Source organism: Scylla paramamosain, chromosome 16, assembly GCF_035594125.1.
Source record: "Scylla paramamosain isolate STU-SP2022 chromosome 16, ASM3559412v1, whole genome shotgun sequence".
Taxonomy (NCBI): Eukaryota; Metazoa; Arthropoda; class Malacostraca; order Decapoda; family Portunidae; genus Scylla; species Scylla paramamosain.
In genome coordinates this window covers 2,037,783-2,057,500 of record NC_087166.1, presented here as the reverse complement: position 1 = coordinate 2,057,500, position 19,718 = coordinate 2,037,783, and the positions used below count along the sequence as shown (strand labels likewise).

The following is a 19,718-nucleotide window of genomic DNA, read 5'->3' as shown; positions in this document are numbered from 1 at the left end:
ACGACGTAACCACCACAACACCTTCCTTTCCCTCCCACACTTCCTTCCCCTTCTCCTTCCCTCTCCCTTTTCTTCCTGCTCCCTTCTTCCTTCTTACACGCCCCATCCCCCACCTCTCTCTCTCTCTCTCTCTCTCTCTCTCTCTCTCTCTCTCTCTCTCTCTCTCTCTCTCTCTCTCTCTCTCTCTCTCTACCCGACCCCTTTCCTCCCGACCATTTCCCAGTCCTGCAGGAAGTTCTCGTCTCATCCTGAAGGCGTAAGTGTCTCCCGTCGTCGTCAGATGGCCTCCCCAAGGAACTGTAAACAATGGTAGACACACGACTCCCTTTTTTGGAACGGGCGAATATAGACCGAACAACCCCGCAGTGTAGGTGTCATTTTTACGTGACATATGCAGTAGGAATTTCGTGTTAATTAAACTCAGGTCTCAGGGCTGATAATTGAAGGCCTGGTCCCATCTGCAAGTGAATGGTTCATCTTGCTGGCATGTCTGTCTGTGTCTGTGTGTGTGTGTGTGTGTGTGTGTGTGTGTGTGTGTGTGTGTGTGTGTGTGTGTGTGTGTGTGTGTGTGTGTGTGTGTGTGTGTAAACCAACGCACCAATTTTCAGACATGGTTTCTTTTAACTTTTTTTTTTCTCTCTCTCTCAACGGACAAGGGAGGGAGAGAGGGAGGCAGGGAGGAGTGCTAGTTCCTGCGTCCACCTTATTTTGCCGACAAGAAAAAAAAAAAGAGGGGGAAAGCAACATATGAGGGTGCAGTGCGCAATATTCTTTCAGCAGCCGGAGACGGGAGTATAAGAGAACCGACACTCATCCTCGTTACTCCAAAGTTTCGGACGAGCGCAATCCCCGTGATGGTTCCTGAACACACACTAAACTCCCAAACTCATCCCGAGTAATTAGCATCTGGCCCCGCTGTTCCTGCCCCACCTTAAGCCGCCTAATTTCCCTCGACATATCTAGTCCTTCTCGTGTTATCGCCAAAGAAAAAAGAAACACGCAGCTTTTTTCTTTCATCCTTTTCCAGGCAATTATGTTTTCTCTTTCTCTGTGTTTCACCGCTCCCTTCTCCGTGTGTGTGGCTATGAATAATTAGCATAGACTTTTAAGTGGCCTCGCTTTGAGGTGATCCCTCGGGAAACTTTCTTTTTTTCTATTCTCTTTCTCGCTCCAGGACTGAACGGGTGAATCGCCTGACTCAGAACCCTCTCCCTCACCTTCCCTACTTGCCCCCAAAACTTTCCACCACCATCAATACCATCTCAACTACCACCGCGCGCCCTCGCCGCCTTTACCTGGCCCAACCTTTCCTACCACACACCACTACCCCCTGCCTCCACTACTACCACCACCACGACCTTCACCACTACCACCAGCATCACCACGACCCACCGAAGCTGCGGCCTCCATCTCCCGCCCTCCTCCCACGGGCCTTTATTAGGCATTCTCTGGCAGCCAGCACCGCCCTGCCACCACAACCCTCACGTAGACCTCTGCCCTCGCCGCCCATTACCACCATCCCTACCACTAGCCCTACCAACATTTCCTACCACCATTCCATAAGTTTGCCAAAACGCTTGAACCATACCTCGCATTTTTTTCTTCTTCTCTTCTCCCATCGTAAGTTGTACCGCAAGCCATCAGTTGGTGTAAGCATCAGTAACCACCACCCACCCTCATCACCTATCATCATCATCTACAATAATGTCAACCATTTCCTGTACGGGCTGCACCTCACCATTTATTTATCCTCTCGCCGCGCCCTAACCGGGAAATGGTAAAGAGCATTCCTGTGGGCATCTCTCTTCATTACAATCGCCATTTACATAACCAATATCGTCATCATGACCAGTATCGCATCACACACGACCACCGCTATCACCATCCCTCCCCTGTTGTCATCGTCACTTCCACTTCCATTATTTTCACTTTTTATCAGGATCACTTTTCCAAGTACCGACCATCGCCAGCAGCTGACACTTCCTCACTGCCCCTATCACCCCCTATCACCCGTATCTCCATATCCTCCCCACCACCACCACCACCACCAACACCGCCGTAAACCGGTATGTTCTCCCCACCCCACCCATCATCCATACCATCACACATCTCAAGGCTACCTATCCACTATCCACCTTAACCATCCCCAACCCACTCCCCCCGTCCCTCCACACGAGCTCCGCCTCAAGGTGTAAATCACTCGATATTCAACCGGCTCTTCATTAACGCCCAGTGAGGGTCATGTGTCGGGGGCTCCTCTGGCCGGCTCCTGCTTCGTCTTTCTTCCTCCCTGCGTGTGTATGTGGCTTTGGAGGAAGTTAATTTACGTTGACGCCTCAGGGATGTTGCGTGAAGTTAAGGGAGAAGTGTTTGTATTTTGTTGCAGATTTTTTCTGATTAAGTTATATTGATTTTTTTTTTTTCCTTCTTGTTTGAGTGTTAGGGTTTTTTTTGTGGTTCTGTGTTGTGTGTGTGTGTGTGTGTGTGTGTGTGTGTGTGTGTGTTTTCACCTTACTGTTCCTAAGTTTCATGTGCATTACGTGTGGCAAATTACACTAGAATACATACTAGAATACATACTAGAAAAATCGTATATCGATTTTTCACCTTTCCCATCCCTCCTCTCTCTCTCTCTCTCCAAGGTTCATCATCATCTCTACAAGAAACCTCAACTTTTATGCTTAGTTCTACTCACGAGCATGCATTCACCTCTCCCTTGTCTATTCACACTACGAGTATAAAATTCTTTCACACACAAAATCCAATATCACTAAATCAGGTCGGGATCACCCATACTCAAGCCGCCAATGGTTGGGTAATTTGGCCAACCTTTCCTATTCATGAGACCGAGGGAGCGAATGAGAGTGTAGAAATGGCAGGAAGAAAGGAAAGTTAGAAGAGAAACGCGGAGAACTGGAAAATGGAAGGAAGAATAAGGGAAAGTTAGAGAGGAGTGGATGAATAGGAGAGGCAGAGAAGGGAAGAGAGAGAGAGAGAGAGAGAGAGAGAGAGAGAGAGAGAGAGAGAGAGAGAGAGAGAGAGAGAGAGAGAGAGAGAGAGAGAGAGAGAGAGAGAGAGAGAGAGAGAGAGAACAGCGTTTAACATCTGGCAACAGTTAACGGTGATACAAAGTTTGGTGACGGCTGCTCTTTCAGCCTACTCGCCACACACACACACACACACACACACACACACACACACACACACACACACACACACACACACACACACACACACACACACACACACACACACACACAAACTAGGAAAGAGCCAAAGCTAATATTGAAAGATAGCCAATAATATAAAAAAATATATATCACACACACACACACACACACACACACACAAGCTCGTTTATTCACTTCCTGGTGTACATGCAATGAAATCTAGAACGAAAAACCAATATTGCATCAGTATAGGACTTGAGAGAGAGAGAGAGAGAGAGAGAGAGAGAGAGAGAGAGAGAGAGAGAGAGAGAGAGAGAGAGAGAGAGAGAGAGAGAGAGAGAGAGAGAGAGAGAGAGAGAGAGAGAGAGAGAGAGAGAGAGAGACGCAAGTGTTTCATCTCCTCTTTCCTCATCTATCTCCTTTCACAGCATCAACAACATTACGATCACTAACACAGCCGTTGTCATCATTAGAACAACCACATCAACCCTATTGTCTTTCACACCATCACCAAACCTTCCTCCACCACACTCAACACAGTAACCGCCACAGCATCACCACCACCATCACCACCACAAAGATCACCGCTCACAGCAATACCAAATTAACTAAAGTCCCTCATTTTTTAACCGGCGGCAGGATCATCGCAATGACAAATAAAACCAAATTGTTCGATTCCCTCCCTCTCTCCTCACCATCACCTTCATTTCCACACCTCAAATTATTCATCTCAGCTCACATCGCCGCCATATTTTGCCCAACCAATCGCTCACAATTAATTTCAACATCCCTCGTCGCCTCCAACGCCACCAGTCATCTCCAAAACCTTCACCACCACCATTGCAACACCGGTACCCGCCTCCCTCCTTCCCTTCTGCCTCTCACTCCACTGGTCGAGTCGGGCGTTAATCATTCTTGGTCTAATAAGATTATCGCACATAACGGCTGTGTGCTGGTAGGGAGAGAGAGGGAGAGAGGAGAGTGAGTTAAGTCTGGAGGCACAGTGTGAGAGGATGGGGAGAGGATGGAGCATTGCAAGGGACAAGAGGAAACGAATCTATTTGGAATGAGGACACCTTTGCAATAAACAGAATGGAGGAATGTTGATTTGCAGGTGTGCAGCGTGGGACAGAAATGGAAGGGTGAAGGGCGGGAGGGGAAAGAAAACGTTACTTGTACCACATGGGGAACGAAAGGGAATCCAAGGGGTGAGGAGAGAGAAAGAGTCACCCCGCCCATCTTCCCCCTGGTTCTCGGGGCAATAAAATGATTATCAGCGGCCGGGGCGTCGCTTGGCACCTGGCAGGCCACCCTCATGAGATTTTAATGAGTCTACTCACCACATGCTCTCCTGTGTGGCCTGAGGGATGGAAGAAGATACCGGCGGAGGAGGGGAAGAGCTGGAACAGGGGAAGGAAGAGGTGGAAGAGGCGGCGGGGAGGTGGAACAAGGGAGGAAGAGCGAGAGCAGGGGAAGGAGAGGTGGAACATGAGTGAAAGCTGGGACATTGAAGGAAAAGGTGGAACAGGGGAGATATGAGGAAAAGAGGGAAAATTATAAAAGAGGAAAGGAATAACAGACGATATGGATGGAGGAGAGGAAGAGGTGATGCTGGGAAGAGATGAGGAAAAATGAAAAAAAAAAAAAAGAACGACAGAAAAATATAAAGAGGTAAACAAGGTAGATATAAAGGAGAAAAGTAAACAAGAACAAGAAAAACGAATGAACAAGAGGAAAAAAACGGAGAAGAAATGAGACGGAAAACATCGAAGAAGGAAAAAAGAGAACTGGGAGATAGAATAGAGAAGAGGAAAGAGGAAAAAGGAACGGTAAAGGGGACACGATAAAAGGAAGAGTAGTATTGATGTAAGGAAGATGAATAAGAGCAAGTAAGCGATAAGGGAAGTAAAGACGGGGAGAAAGTAGCCGATAGGATCAATAGGATAAACTTACGGAAAAAAATAAAGAAAGTAAAGGTAACAGAGAGGTAGATAGAAAGTAGAGAGGAAACGTGGGTGTTTAAGAAGGGATTAAGAGGTTATTTCGCACGGTTAATTGGCGGAGGAACGCACTACTAATGGCATAATTGCAGGAAGGAAACAAATTACATTAAGTGCAACCATGTAAAAAAGTTCCCTGCATGCAATCTTTCTCACGCGTCTTTTCACTACAACATTTGGCCGCGTGTCTCCGTTTCTTCATCCTGTTCTAAGTTTTCCTCACCTTTTTTTTTTTTTTTCCATCATTGAATAATTTATCTCTCTCGATTCTCGGTCACCCATTGCCTTTTTGCTACAAACCACCCACATTGCCACCTCTCTCTCTCTCTCTCTCTCTCTCTCTCTCTCTCTCTCTCTCTCTCTCTCTCTCTCTCTCTCTCTCTCTCTCTCTCTCTCTCTCTCTCTCTCTCTCTCTCTCTCTCTCTCTCTCTCTCTCCCACCCTACCCCCTCTCTTCACGCCTCCAGGAAAGCAACAATTGACCACCTCCCCCTCCGGAAGTAATACACAGGAAAAAACGAAAACACGATAACGTAACTGTGAATTCGTGGTGACAGACAGACGCCAAATAAAACCATTAACGATGAGGGAAGGAGTCGCCGCCGCCTGACCCAGAGTGTGAACAGGTCATAAAACGATAATGCGACGCTGTAAATTATCCCGGAGCCAGGTAATAGCCTCTTAATTAGCGAAAAAACACCTATAAATTCACGCACTTGCCTTGAAACGGGTCGAGTGGGTGAGTTTTAAGAATTACGAAGCCCCCCGAAAAAAATGAAAAAAAAAAAGAAATATGTTGTAGTTTATAATCCTATTGAATGGAAATTGGCTCACTGGAAAGAAAGATCGGGTTATGATGATTAGTTTTAAGAGTGTAAAGATTACTTAATCGCTGCCTATAAACTGGATGTGCTATAATGGAGGGTTTTGTGGAAGCTGGGTTTTGCGAACGATTAAACTGTGGGGGTAAAATTATGTTAGGTGTAAAGTGTGTGTGTGTGTGTGTGTGTGTGTGTGTGTGTGTGTGTGTGTGTGTGTGTGTGTGTGTGTGTGTGTGTGTGTGTGTGTGTGTGTGTGTGTGTGTTCTATATTGCTTCAGGAGTCTATATACGTGCACAGTTTGTCCACTTTCCGCGGTTCGAAGTGTGCGTGCTCGCCGGCTTCAGACGGTGGACAAAACTCGGCCGGTTGTGTTGCTTTTTATGGGCCCTAAATGGATTCTTTTATGGGGAAGCTGTTTTGTCTTCCCGTTACCTGAGGACTAGGTGCGTGTGCCTGTGTGTGTGTGTGTGTGTGTGTGTGTGTGTGTGTGTGTGTGTGTGTGTGTGTGTGTGTGTGTGTGTGTGTGTGTGTGTGTGTGTGTGTGTGTGTGTGTGTGTGTGTGTGTGTGTGTGTGTGTCCAAGAATTTCGTCATATTAGCCCCAACACTTTTCTCATTATTTTTTTTTTATTTCTCTCCTTCTTTTGTTCAGTTGTCTGAGTGTCACACGGAGCTATAGCAGGGGTGGGGGATGGGGTAGGGGTTAGGCGTTATGTGCTCGTGGTAGAGTGGCAGGGGGTGGGGGCAGTGGTGGGGTGGCGTGTGTGGCCGCTGTAGCGTCCAGCCCTTTGTCTCACAGCTGTCATGTTGACTGCGGAATTACTGACACACGGAGTATACTCTTCACCCACACCTCAACTCCGTACACACAGGCAGCCTCTGATATATTAGTACTGCTGTCATCATATATATCCTTGTGTGTGTGTGTGTGTGTGTGTGTGTGTGTGTGTGTGTGTGTGTGTGTGTGTGTGTGTGTGTGTGTGTGTGTGTGTGTGTGTGTGTGTGTGTGTGTGTCCGAGTGCGCAAGTGCAAACGTCCAGACCTCTTGCAAATACGTACACTTCGCCGTGGAAGTGACGTCTGTATCGAACAAAGATTTTCTGAGAGCAATTTCTCTCTCTCTCTCTCTCTCTCTCTCTCTCTCTCTCTCTCTCTCTCTCTCTCTCTCTCTCTCTCTCTCTCTCTCTCTCTCTCTCTCTCCTCCGGCAGGTCTTACGCCATGACAAATCCTCGCTGCCGGGGAGTCCAAATTGTCTTTCCTCCTTTTCTCACCACGGTCGTTCAGAGTCGGTGTTATGGCTTCAGTTCCACACACAAATCAATCCCTGGTCGCTCCAGAAAACCCTTCAAACAATATCAAATTCACAGCAAAACAGTCACGGGAGAGTGTGAACGTTTCCTTTCATTCATGAATTCAGCGGGCAGGGTCGTTGGGCTTATGCCTCTCTGGTGCTGGCGCGCCCGACCCCGTTATCACGCTCTCACCCCCGACCCCCGCTGCCTTGCAAGCACGTCTGCAACGTGCGAGTAGGCTACCTCGCAACGAATGATTCCCCAATGAGTCATGGAGTGTCGCGAAGTGACGTCACCGCGGGGCTGACCCACGCTGGGTCATCCCCGGGGTGGAGGGAGACGCCGCTTGGCCGTAGGGGGCAGAGTAATAAAATTTATGGCCACGATTCACGTCCCACATTTGGTTCAAATTTACGAGTACCCATTACCAGACGCTACAGAGGAGCTGGCTCGCCTGCCCACGGCTCACTCCAGTGCCGATTTTCACAGTGGAAGGGTGCAGTGTGTTGCAAGGAGCGGCGGAGAGAGTGTGGTGGCGCGCGCGGGGAGCACCCGGCGGGAGGCGCCGACTGGTGGTGAAGAGGGTGTGGAGTGTTGGTGCAGGAGAGTGAGTTGTGTGTAGTTTGCAGAGCGATCAATGGTTGCGTGGTGGGGGTTCCATCACTCCCCCAGTATGGCCTCACCCTTAGCTCCCTTCTCTCCTTTCTTCATTCGCTCCGTCCCCGCTTCTCCTTCCTTACCCTCCCCTTCCCGCCGTCCGCCTCCCACCACGCATAACGGTCCACGGCACCGTATTCGAACAGCTCACTGTTTCCTCGTCTCTTCCCTCCCAGCCAGCGTCCTCAGCCTCCTCACCAAGCCAGTGCGTGGGGCAGGCTCCACATTACATGATATGCATCAGAATAATATCCGTGAGTGTTCAGGGCTGTCGTAAGCGAGCGTGAAAGCGATCGAAAGAGTGCGGATACCAAAATGGCGGCAAGCTTGAGTCAGTCGATGGCGCTGGGCTAAAGGGATTTCCGTCTGTCATCGCGCAGGATCCACGGATTACTGAACTGACCTCAGACAGACCTCCGCGGTGGGGCTGCAGGTATGTATCAGTAAGGTACCGAGGGATACTTTGAATTCTCCGCGAGATATTCATGGAGAAAGGGAGGAGTGGAGAGCGAGCAGCGGCGGCGGCAGGGAGGAGGAGCGGGAGAAGCGACAGGAGGAGGGAGGGACGAGAGGGAGGAGAGGAAGACTGCGCCGACTGGCCTGTCTCTGCCTATTGGAGCTGTTGCCAAGGTTCCGATTTTCTCTCCCTATGTCTTTTTTCTTCTTTTTTTCTCTCTGTCCTTTCAATAATTTTGTTTCTCCCTCGCTTCAGATACAAATGTGCATCTTCATTTATTTTATCCTTTCAATTACTCATCTTTCAAACTTTATCTCTCTCTCTCTCTCTCTCTCTCTCTCTCTCTCTCTCTCTCTCTCTCTCTCTCTCTCTCTCTCTCTCTCTCTCTCGACAACAACAAAGCTCTCCACACACTCCAACCACTGCCTCATCCTCTTTAACACTTACCATTCTCTCTCTCTCTCTCTCTCTCTCTCTCTCTCTCTCTCTCTCTCTCTCTCTCTCTCTCTCTCTCTCTCTCTCTCTCTCTCTCTGCGGGGGAAATACAGGGCTACTGATGGTTCAAGCGATATCAGCTGACGTTTGTTTGTTCCAGAATCACCAAGACAATTGGAATCCGATAAATGCCTCCGTAAGCTTATGTGTACGCGTTTTCCTGTCGACCACTGCCTCTATCAGTCCGGGTCTATTTTGCTTCACTCTGTTACGGTGACTTTTACTTTTATTTGCGACTATTTTTCTCCCTTGTACTAATTTATTTATTCCTAAGACCCTCCCTTTTTTCGTATGTGTGTGTGTGTGTGTGTGTGTGTGTGTGTGTGTGTGTGTGTGTGTACTGTAAATTATCGTTACTCTCTATTCAAGTCCATTTTGCTTCATTATGTTGCGGTGAATTTTACTTTTATTTACAAGTTTTTTTTTCTTCTTTTTTTTTCTTTTGTTCTCCTTGTGCCAATTCTTATACGACCTGAGGGTCTCCTTGCCTTCTTTCTTGTTTTCTTTATGTGGGCTATAAATCATATCTTATTTCTTATATTTTTTCCTGCATTTGTTCTTTGATTATTTATGCCCGACTGTCCGTTTATGTGTATATAAATTCTCATCTCTGCCACTGCATCTGTCAGCCGCTGCGCTTTCTGCTTTCATCTCACGTGCTGTGATATCTAAAGAGGAACTAAGGTTCCAGACACGGAGGAGGAAAAGCACAAACAGACAAAGACAGGAAAACGGACAGACAGACAGACAGGCAGCCAGGCAGACCCGCGCACACACTGCAAGAGAGAGAGAGAGAGAGAGAGAGAGAGAGAGAGAGAGAGAGAGAGAGAGAGAGAGAGAGAGAGAGAGAGAGAGAGAGAGAGAGAGAGAGAGAGAGAGAGAGAGAGAGAGACAGACACATTGAATAAATGAGTAACTGACTGACTGACTGACCGCCTGACAGACCGGCAGGTAGAGACAAAAACATTTTTTTATTTTTTTTTTTGTGTGTGTAATCCAGTGGGTGTGTAAGTATGCAGTCTTCACACATGGCTGGCTGTCTCTCTATTCATCAGTGTGTGTCTGTCTGGCCGATCATCCAAAACAATAATATATTTTGATCTGGCTGCAACATTTTCAAGCTAGTTATGTTTTTATGCCTTTCCAGTTAATAACAGGTATTTGCAGGTATCAGTAAAATTGATGGGGCATAAATTTATCCTATGACAGCCATTATTAAAGCTAAATAAAGCTCTTACTCTCATGTGCATTATATCTCGCTTGGAATCAATGCTTTATTATTTCTTTTTCCCTATTTTGCGAATGAGAGAATACCTTCATCGGGAAATTATTGTGCGATGCTGATTTTCTTTTCCTGACTGGTAATTCGACGGTTATTATCATTCCTGATGCTACTGTTATTTATACTACTATGGCTGTATTTTCTTTTTTGTTCACGTGAATGAAAGGAATACGTCAGTCAGTATATTATTTAATGGTGCGGATTCATTTTTTTATTGCCATCTCTGCTAATTCTACTGTTTCTATTATTGTTGCTACTATCTCTACTGCAATAATTTTAATTTTCTACCTTTTTTTTTGTTTTACTTTTCATTTAATGTTTTACTGCTACTGTTCATATTTCTCTCACAAGTCTATTTTCAAGTTCCTATGTTACTCAGGCCTTCACTATTCATCCAAGTAATATATTCAGCAGTGGAGGCAATAATCTTGACATTTATTCCACCTGGCACCCACTAACATTCACAAAACTGTTGTCGGTATGTGAACTGGGAATATAAAATCTGACTCTAATGTTTATGACACGACTCCAGCCATTCTTTACGACCCGTATTAAAAATGAAACAATGGAGGATTCAGCAGAGAAAAGGAGGGAGGCACGTCTGGGAGGGTGTTGACCTGAGAGGCTGAATTACTTATCACGTCGTGTGTTAAGTTTTCATGCTCCTCTGTGCTTCGGAAAGATAACTGTCTGATTAGTTTTCCTCGTTTATATGAATGATTTGTGGTACTGAGTGAATGTGTGTGTGTGTGTGTGTGTGTGTGTGTGTGTGTGTGTGATACTTATTGTTTCTGTGGCTAATAATCTAATTGTCCGTGTGTATGTGTGTGTGTGTGTGTGTGGGCGAGTGTTGCCTCATGCCTATGTGGGTGTGGCAGGCGGTGGTGGTGAATGTGTGAACACGAGGCCTTGTGTCTGGGATGTTTGTGGCCTTGTTGAGTGAGGCTCGTGAAACTGTTTTGTGGCGAGACCCAGATAGCACTTCCATGTTTGCTTTGATTAGGGCACGCCATGTGTGTGTGTGTGTGTGTGTGTGTGTGTGTGTGTGTGTGTGTGTGTGTGTGTGTGTGTGTGTGTGTGTGTGTGTGTGTGTGTGTGTGTGTGTGTGTGTGTGTGTGTGTGTGTGTGCTTGCGGCTTTGGTACGAGTTGATCTGCAGTTTGTGAGCCTTTTGCAATCGAAAAATATAAACAAATACTATATGAAAGAGGCGTTAAAATCAACAACCATGACTTCTGGGCATAAGAGAGAGAGAGAGAGAGAGAGAGAGAGAGAGAGAGAGAGAGAGAGAGAGAGAGAGAGAGAGAGAGAGAGAGAGAGAGAGAGAGAGAGAGGAAGCACTGGAGTTCATAGCGTGCGAGGCAATTAAGTGTTGATGAAGGAGTAATTAAAGTGGCCGCCAGAAGCATAATGGTTTAGATGCACATATTCTCTCAGTGTATATGGATCTAAATTGCCTTCGCTGTCACTCACATTAATGTTCTCGTTTTCGCCGAGGGAATTAACAACACGGCTCCGGCCACTCAGTAAAAATAATAACAATGCCCGCTAGTGGGATGTGTTGGGAAGAACCCTCAGCTTTCTGGCTTGTTCACGAGGCCAAAGTTTCATCCTCGACATTTTTTCTTTATATATTTTCTTTCTGTGCATTCACTAATTCACTATTTCAGATTTTTCTTCTTTAATTCAACTTTCTTATATATATATATATATATATATATATATATATATATATATATATATATATATATATATATATATATATATATATATATATATATATATATATAAATTCTCTTCCATTTACTTGCTACATTTTTTTGTTTTCTTCCATAATGCGTTCACGGCTTCGAACACTTGAAATATATTAGCGTTCTTTGTTTCTTGAGTCTAAATTCACATCAACAATTTAACAAAACTCAAAATATAATTGTTACCCTTTGTTTTTATATATAAATATATATAAGATTAAAGCTATATAAGAAAAACTCGCTTCTTGAGTATAAATAACTATAATCTAATTTGATATACCTGAAAATAAATTCGTGAATAAACCTATCTTTACAAAACGACAGCTGTAAGAAAGATTGCTAGATTGATAAGTCTGAATTCATGTAATCCAACTTAATATACCTGAAAATCATCTTTTCATAAATTATGGCAGCTACTTGAAGTAAAAGGTATATTTTGGATGAAAAAAAATGAACTATTCAAATTGCTTAAATAAGTAAGTGCTAACACCTTTTACAACCCTCCCCCCACCTCTCTCTCTCTCTCTCTCTCTCTCTCTCTCTCTCTCTCTCTCTCTCTCTCTCTCTCTCTCTCTCTCTCTCTTTCTCTCTCTATCTAGCACTTAACATTTCTCAGGGGGGCCGTCGGGTTTATGTGATATGCAGTAATTCTATGGAAATATACCTGTTATCATCAGCAGGTTATGGCGCTGAGGCTTAAGTGGTGTGTGACTGACTCCCTCCTGGCCACCTGTTTCCCCCCTTAACTGACTATTTCCTTCCCGTGCCTCAACTGCCTCCGCTAGATATCCAGGTGTGAGTGTGGCGATAATGTTGACGCCGATGGGGATGAGGAAGAGTGGATGGTGATTAGGATGATTATGGTGATGAAGACAGTGATGGTGTTAGTGGTTATGTCGGTTTTGGTGGGGTGGTGAGGATTATAGTAATGATTGTGAGCAGGAGGAGGAGGAGGAAGAGGAGGAGGAGGAGGAATGAGAAAACGAAAAGAGAAAGGTATATATAAAAGAAAAAAATGTGGGAATATAAAGAATAATGAGAAGTGGAGGAGTAAGAAGAAGAGGAGGAGGAATAAGAAAAGAACGAAGGAGACATATACGAAGAAAAGAAGGGAATATGAAGAAAATAAGCAAAGTAAGCGGAGGAGGAGGAGGAGGAGGAAAAAAGAGGAGAAAAAGCATGAAACTTAATTGAAGGGTTAGTGTGTGTGTGTGTGTGTGTGTGTGTGTGTGTGTGTGTGTGTGTGTGTGTGTGTGTGTGTACGCGTCAAGCATACAGTAAAAGCAAAACACACACACAAAAAACAACAACAAATAAACATCCATAACTACATTTACACCTCTCATTACCACATAATCCACTTAATTTCAAACAAACACTCCGGCCTTTCGTAAACCACCACCAGACGAGCAACACCCAGACCACGGCGGCAGATGAAGTGCCTCAGTAAGAAACGCTAACTTGACTTCCTCTCTCTCTCTCTCTCTCTCTCTCTCTCTCTCTCTCTCTCTCTCTCTCTCTCTCTCTCTCTCTCAAGACCACCCAATCCTTCCCAGACCTCGAATAAACAAACCGGGTATTAACCATCACTAATTTTCCATCCCGTTTAGATACACGAACAACAACACGCGCAGTATCGATCAAGATTACCGTAAGAGAGTTTTCATCACCATCCTCGGCAGCGCGTCATCCCACTCATTACTCCATTTCCCCCCCACCCCCGCCGCTTGTGTGCCAGACGTACGATAAGTGGTGGGCTCATCTCATCTGCCAGTATATTTGTACGTTATTAGAGTGCTGGTGATTAAACACGCCTCGTTAGCTTCAATGTGCGGCGATATCAGGATAGTGACAGCTGATGTTCTTTTATAACTATAACACTACCAACTCACGCGCTGCCATCATACTGTATATGGGTTTTACGTATACTGGCATACTAAGCACACACTGGTACACTTACAAATATAACAAAAGAAAATACAGATGCTTATGTATATCTTAGGTTATACATGATTTAGTTTACCTTTCACTTACATGCGAACTAAGATAAATCTGAAAAAAAAATTGTATTAATTTAACCCTTCATTTTCTGTAAACATAATCAGAACACATAATTTACTTTACCATTAATAAATAGGTCAACTAAAATAAAAAAGGAGGAGAGAACATACTTAAGAGCCACAATATACACGCTAACATAATCATGACAAGTAGGCAAATTCACCTTTTCCAAGTACAAATTCCTTACATAGACTCTGACAAGCACACGCCTTCACCTAGGAGCGCTAAGGACACACATTAAGCACCGCATCGGAAGGTCAGTTTTTGGGCGTTGAGGAGAGCAATCAAGTTTAATGACGCAAGGAATGGCGGCGCGAGGGGAAGAAAGTCCAAGGGGTTTGTCAGTTCATTTCTGTTTCATCCCTGGCGCCTAAAGTTCACCTGTTGGCTCATTCGGTTAATTGCCACGGGTGCTGTCTACACGTCGTTTTTTGTGGAGGATTTGGACGTTAAATCTGTTCCCCGTGACACTGATTACCCTTTTATCATACTTAGCCAGTCTCTATTATACGTCCTGAAAGGCTGCACAGTTCACGGTTGAGCCAAAGTACTGTGCAGAATTTATTGCCGTTTCATTTTGTTTTGCACGCTTTGCTCTGTACAAGTGACGAGGGAGCCGCCATGACGCTCACACGTTGGTAGCTCTATTAAGGATAAAATGTGTATATAATTATCTTGTTCCATATACAGTGCGAGAGTAATTAGACCATCGAAAAGTTTATTACGGTAATCTACATCATATGATAAATTTGGTTAAATAGTAATACACGAAAATTAATGATCGCACTTGCAGTATTAAGGTAAATTGAATTGCACTAATGATTTGGAACAGCTGTGACAGTGAAATTTCCGTGCAGTTTTTCTTCCAAGTTAGCTATTTTGTCCATTTATTGCTTCAGCATTCTCAAATAACGTCAAATAATACCCATGTGATTTTAAACACAGAAGAATAATTTAAATACATCCATACACCTCTTTCATCTGATGTGAAGGGACACACTGTACAAATCAGTAACATGAAAAAATGCATGTAAATATCCGCAAACAAGTGACACCAATAATAATTACAATATGAACAAATGTGAGAATACGCCAGAGTTGAAAGCTTGTTAGGGGACAGGGCTGTGATGAAATATATTCCTGAAGTGAACAGGAAAAAGTAACGTACATATGAGAGAGAGAGAGAGAGAGAGAGAGAGAGAGAGAGAGAGAGAGAGAGAGAGAGAGAGAGAGAGAGAGAGAGAGAGAGAGAGAGAGAGAGAGAGAACTACAAAAGACCAAACACTATCATAACACCATAAATGAATGAACCAAAACAAAAAAAAAGACCGCTACAAAAAAAAAAAAAAAAGAGAGAGATAAAGAGAGAAAACCATATTCAAAGGAGTAACTGAGAGAAAGATAACAAACAAGACTGAGAATGAAGATGAAGGACAAATGGAGTAGCAGGACAGCAGGGGAGGAGGAAGAGGAGGTGAATTTTGTGGCGGTGAGGCGGACCCAAGGCAGTGAGGTAATAATGGATGGAGGAGGCAAGGAGACTCAGAAAGGGGATGAAATGGAATGGAACCTCGCGAGTGATGTAGAAGGTAAATGTGGAAGAGGACTGAGCAAAAACGAGATGATATGAGAGAGAGAGAGAGAGAGAGAGAGAGAGAGAGAGAGAGAGAGAGAGAGAGAGAGAGAGAGAGAGAGAGAGAGAACGTTCAGGCACATTCAATTTACTATTACACTTAACCCTCTCTCTCTCTCTCTCTCTCTCTCTCTCTCTCTCCTCTCTCTCTCTCTCTCTCTCTCTCTCTCTCTCTCTCTCTCTCACATGGAAGCACAAATACACACATATACACAACAAACATATGGACAAACATTTATCATTCCCCGTTCCATGCACGCTTTGAAATGTGCTTTTTATGCACACAAACATAACAGGTAATGGATGGCGCATGTAGTCACCAAAACACTTTACAACAAAAACACACACACACACACACACACACACACACACACACACACACGGGAACAACGGATGCGGATGAAGCTGACAGATGAGGAAGGAGAAAAATTCACAACACATTAGACTAAAAAGAAAGATTAACAGATCGATAGTGGTCATGACAAGGCTGTTCATATGCATTTGTTTTACCGACTCCAGGACACAACACTGAGACTCCTTGTCCTCCTCCTCCTCCTCCTCCTCCTCCTCCTCCTCCTCCTCCTCCTCCTCAGCTGCACGCCGCCACACCGACACAGAAATTACCAATAATTCTTCTCGCCCCACTTACGACGGACTGGCAACAACTTCCGCTCAAGTGCCCAGAGTGGTGTGTTACTTAAGAGTCTCTCTCTCTCTCTCTCTCTCTCTCTCTCTCTCTCTCTCTCTCTCTCTCTCTCTCTCTCTCTCTCTCTTAGGGATAACAACAGGCTTCCTCTTTCTCTTGCTGACTCGCTGCTTTAAAACGTAACGTAATATTTTCACTCTTTTTCTTTCGTTTAGTTCAATACCATACCTACTGGATTACTGTTTGGCATACTCGCGCACACAATACACACACACACACTCTCTCTCTCTCTCTCTCTCTCTCTCTCTCTCTCTCTCTCTCTCTCTCTCTCTCTCTCTCTCTCTCTCTCTCTCTCTCTCTCTCTCTCGAGGTTAGGGAAGGGTACTGCTGACTCATCCTCAGCTGCTCCTCGCCACATTTGCACCAATTGTTGGCAGAATTGCTGTCCCTGGTCTGACCTGCCGCTTCTCTGTGTGTGTGTGTGTGTGTGTGTGTGTGTGTGTGTGTGTGTGTGTGTGTGTGTGTGTGTGTGTGTGTGTGTGTGTGTGTGTGTGTGTGTGTGTGTGTGTGTGTGTGCGCTCGCTTAACTATAAAGCTTTAAAAATATATATATACACTATAATAAAAAATAAATTAAAGCATGAATAAGTATAGAGATAGAAATAAACAAATGGATAAGGATAGGAAGACAAGGAAAGAAAATCTAGGAGGAAAAAAATAGTAATGATGTGAAATATCTATTCGGGTGGAACTAAAAAAAAAAAAAGAAAAAAAAAAAAAAGAAAGAAAAATAACGCAATATTTCATCAATGCATTTCAAAGTTTCATCGCCGAATGCAATCAGCGCGAGAGACAATAATAACAGAGCAGCAATATCTTCTAACGTGTAATATAGAGCAAGTCATGGCTGAAGTATGTCATCCTCCCGCCACACACACACACACACACACACGCCCTCCTGACCTCCATGTTTCGAATTATTTAATGGAGTCTACTTAGGCCATACGGTGTTTGAGCGAATTTGTAGTGCTGTCACCACTGATGTTCCCGCGTTAGCGATAACTGGCAGTAAGGGCGTGTTGTGTCCAGGCTAAGGAGGGCAAGGAGAGTGAGGGTGAAAGGGCAGCGGGGACAGACCGTAGTGGATGTGATGGCTATTGGAGGAATGAACTGTATAGCAAGACCAGTGGCAGGAAAGACAGGATTGGTATTTCTATTGATAATATTCTACGCTCCAAATCATCACTTAATATAACTATTTATTTGCAATGGCAATGCTCATATCAACTCTTTTATTCTGTATTCCAAATGATCACTTATTATAACTATTTCTATTGACAGTATTCTTATCAAGTCTTTTATTCTGTTCCAAATCATCACGTTTTATCATTATTTTCATTGACAATATTCTTAGCTCTTTTATTGCATGTCCCACATCATCGCTTGATATAAAAGTACGGCTAACAGGGTTCATTAATATAGGTTCACTAGGATGAACCACCCGTATGGAATGCAAAATCGACTGTTCAGCTCAGGTTGTTTATTGCCCGGCTCAAACATTTAACAGTATCGGGAACATATTCATCACGTCTCGCCAATATCAACACATGTGCGTGAAAACAACAGATGTGTGATTTCCTTAATCGCTAGTGACTGACATCAAAATTTTCATGTTCTTGTTTAACTCACTACTAAGTCTCCATACTGTACACTTATTATTTCAAGAATATATATTAGTATTTAATTTTTAGTAAGAGGTTAGCACTTACAAATTTTTCTTCCATATAAGTGAATACCTGAATGACCTTTCACTTTGCTCACTTAATGTTATTCTTATGTTCACAACATATCATAATTGCAAATTTAATTAATGTTTTTACAAGTAGAAACCTTCATTATTATTTTCTTTGATATATTAAATATATATATATATATATATATATATATATATATATATATAATATATATATATATATATATATATATATATATATATATATATATATATATATATATATATATATATATATATATATATATATTTTCCATACAAGATCCCTCATTATAAAATATTAACAAAATGAAGAAAGACAAAGAGTTTCATTGCAAACGCATTAATGTTGATGACACGCCTTCATCATAAGCAATACCTTCCTAAGCTGATAAAACACCACTTCTATCTTTACCATAACTCTGACAAACCAAAGTGATGATGCTCACAAATACCACAGATAACTATTAAGTACACCATCACTCTAAACAAAAGCCTCAACTACCTCATATTTTTGCAGCTGACGTGATGAGGACGACCACCAGCACCACCACCACCACCACCACTAGCACCGCCAGCAGCACCTCCTCCCTCAAGGCCACGACCAGCACGACCCGGCCAGCCTCCCGCCACACCACCCCAGCCAGGAGACACACTGCCTCTCACCTGCGGATACAGAAGACGTCAAGATTATCAGAAAATATCCAAGACAATCACACGTTTAAATCCTACACCCCGCATCCTTCCCCTCCCCCTCCTGGATCCTCTCGGCCTGCTTGGGAGTCCTTCCTCAGGGTTCTCAGCCAACACTCATGTTCTCTATTGGTGCAGAAATTCATATATATATTTTGTTTTTCATAATTCAGAAACCTCCACGTAAATTCTATTATTAGTGTGCAAAATTAATTTCCCTCACCTTTCCACATAATTAAGTGTTACATTGTCTCAACATTTTCTCTCGATTTATTGTAAATGTGAATTAATATAAAGTATTATTGAGCTTAAGTGATAATCATATAAGTTTGTCAAAATATATTACGTTTCAGTGGATTATTTTCCATTTCTTCTTTAAATCGTGGCACATGTTTCTTGCTTAATGACGAGCATCCAAAATGAGATCCTACGAGTGTCGGTTTAGGAGGAGAGACCCTTCCCTCGCCTGGCCTAACACACCCCCTAACACCCTACTAACACCAAAGTTAATGCTCTACATCTACCCTGTAGATCCGAATTTGTGAGATAATTGTTAACAAATTCGGTTCTAGAGAGGTTTGTGTGGGGCATACATGGCAACTGTCTAACACACATTAGTCTAAGTCTCCCGTGTGGCGTGAAGCTGAGGTGCCTCTATTTCAGTCAAGTTATCAGGATGTGTGTGTGTGTGTGTGTGTGTGTGTGTGTGTGTGTGTGTGTGTGTGTGTGTGTGTGTGTGTGTGTGTGTGTGTGTGTGTGTGTGTGTGTGTGTGTGTGTGTGTGTGTGTTACAATCAGGATGTACAGCCTCCCATAAGCAGCAAAAACTCAGACAAAAAAAAAAAAAATTGTAAGGTCAGTCAGGTCGACAGCGGCCTTGTGCACCCGCCAGCCGAGTCCCTCAGGCCGCCCCACGCGCACACCTTGTCATGTGATTTATAACTAGAACTTGTAACTCACCTCATGAAGATCACGAGTAAATCATGTCGTC

At 43.9% G+C, this 19,718-nt stretch overlaps 1 long non-coding RNA gene across 2 annotated transcripts in view; it reads left to right on the top strand.

The window, feature by feature from the left end:
• The window catches only part of LOC135107886 (uncharacterized), a 50,260-nt gene extending 30,748 nt beyond the window's left edge, over positions 1–19,512 (top strand). For both annotated transcript variants that reach the window (XR_010272032.1, XR_010272033.1), the window contains exon 2: positions 18,556–19,512. This is a non-coding gene — a long non-coding RNA (uncharacterized LOC135107886). The remainder of the gene's footprint in view (positions 1–18,555) is intronic.
• The last annotated feature ends 206 nt before the right edge of the window (positions 19,513–19,718 follow it).